Genomic DNA, 2,505 nt, shown 5'->3' with positions numbered 1-2,505 from the left:
ATCAGAGGTGTTTTTTTTGTCAAAGTGTACCAAATCAGCTTTTTGTGATTACATTAGGCTCCGAACAACACGAATGGTTAGCTCCACTGTGATAAATGGATACACTTTGCCTTCTGTAGGTAAAATGGGGTCCTGGGTTGAATTTATAATCTGGAATCCGATTCCCTGCACCTTCAAGTACCTCTGCCACTTGAATAAAGGCCTGGGTGTGCCAGGGCATTCTTAGATACCCTGTCAGGTCTCTACAGCTTTAAAAGCTTATGCATTATAGGACGACATATACTCACCTCTGCGGTGGCTCGTTTCACCTACCTTTCCTCCGTTCCAGCACTGCATCCTCGCGAAGCTTCTTCAGCATCCCAGGAGTGGGAGGCTTGTGCCCCCAACCCCCCAGGTGCACATTGGTCCTTCCAATGACGTCCCATGTCACTTCTGAGTCTTGTTGCCTCGTAGGGGTCCCCAGTGCACAGCGAGGACACAAGCACCGGACATATACAGCAGTGTTCAATGCCAAAGAAGCTTGTGGCTAGAACCGAGGAGAGCTACAAGAAAAATATGTTATGTTCTATTGCAGGGCTATAAAGCTGAATGGACCTGGCTGGAGTCTCTTTAATTTGACAGAATGCCACAGGGGCCCTTGGGCTTAGGGAGCTCTGTGTGCAAATACTGGAGCTCTGCTACACATTACAGGGGGTGTGGCTGAGCTATTCACTTTTGAGATGGGGCTGCCATTGCAGTATTGCACCCCTGGCACTCTATGGGCTCGTTCAGCTGCATTTATTCTGCACAGCACTGTTCATGTATGATGTGAACATAGCACACAGTAACGCATTTTCTCTGTGCCCTGATATCGCCACACTTGTGCGGTGGTGTGCAGCATTCGGCAGCTCAATGGACACGGAATGATCATCCGCTGGATATCTAGGTCCCTGCCTTTGCTTCCTCCAAGTGACAGGGTTGCATTAAGAAATTCAAGTGTTTCATTTTGCTTTGGCAGATATATGTATGAAGTCATAATTTGTTAAAAATAAAAGGGCTGTCTATAAATCTTTGCTTTGCGGCAATAAGGTGCTCAGGGAGCTTTGTCGTCCAAAAACACTTCACAAAATTTTTGCTTTCCCCATAATTATGAATAATTGATAACACTTTTTTTTTTAAATGACATCCAACCCAATTTGGGAATCCTGCCCCCCCAGTAGTAATCGATGATATCTACTGGGGAAGTCGCTGTGTTTTGGTCAACTTGCCTCCCTTAAAGGATAAGTGCACTTTTTTGCTCAGTTCCCCTTGACCTAACCAAACGCAGCGCCCCCTTCCCTAGATGCATACTTACCCTGCTCCGACAGCCGCAACCTCCGGTGTTTTGTTTACATCCAGAGCCACAAGACTTTACTGTGCTGACCTCGCCTGTGCATTACAGCCCTGGAGATTTCTATGGGGTTGTCTCCCTCCGTCTCCGACCTTGGCACACAGTCCCATAGGAGTCTATAGGGCTGTAATGCACAGATGCAGCTAGTACAGTAAAGACTTGCAGTGCCCTAAAACGCTGGCGGGGCATTAAAGGGAGTATGCATCTACGGAGGGATGAGGTGGAATAGATCAGGGGAAGGGGGCAAAAATGATAACGGCACTTTTGTTTTAAATATTTTTGGTAGTAACCAAAACGGTCAGATATTAGTTTAGAGGGGATCTCCAGGCAGAACAAATCTCTTTGTAGATCTAAAAGCTTTAGGTGTTCGATAGAGTAGGAAATGGTTAAACACCCTGTTAGGTTTTTCCTGTTTTTGTTTCCTTTTTGTTGTAGTTTTCTCTCACTTCCTGTCTTGAAACACGACAGGAAGTGAGATGAGATCTCTGCAAAGTGAGGGACATCCTATTTCAAACCTTGACCCCACTGGAGGTTCTCCGCTCTATTCCTGTGACAGTTCAAATGTTTGGATTCTCTCTCACCTTTAGTCATGGTAACGATGGTCACCTGGGAATACCAGGAGCAATAAAAACCTAGCAGGGGTTCTGCCCGTCCCTACTTTATCCAAAGCAAAGAAAAAAATAATTGGGCTTATGGTCTCATGCACACCGGCACATGGGGGTTGCACACATAAAATTTGGGTGTATGTCCCAGCCCAGGAAGCCACAGGTGCTGCATACAGGCATTCATAGACAACAATGGGTGTACAACCGATATATGGCAGTATGTTTTTAAGCTCCTGCATGCGTATGTATGTTTGCCCCAAAATGCAGGCTGTCTGAGATCAGGGCATATAGCCGTACGCATGCATGCATGGGTCTGTGACCGTACCGGCGTATACCTGCCATACAGCCATTGTTGCCAGTAGACTGCTACATGCAGCACCCATGGCTTCCCGCGCTGGAAAATACGCCAGCATTTTAGTGCACAGCCTCCATGCACCTTATGCAGGAGCCCTCAATGTACTTTAATAAACCAGCTAACAAATTAGCAGATTCATGTGTCCGCATTGTGCCTTGTATGCAGGTTTTCTGTGC

This window comes from Nanorana parkeri, unplaced genomic scaffold (assembly GCF_000935625.1).
Source record: "Nanorana parkeri isolate BGI_ZX_2015 unplaced genomic scaffold, ASM93562v1 scaffold92, whole genome shotgun sequence".
NCBI lineage: Eukaryota > Metazoa > Chordata > Amphibia > Anura > Dicroglossidae > Nanorana > Nanorana parkeri.
This window is presented reverse-complemented; position numbering follows the sequence as displayed.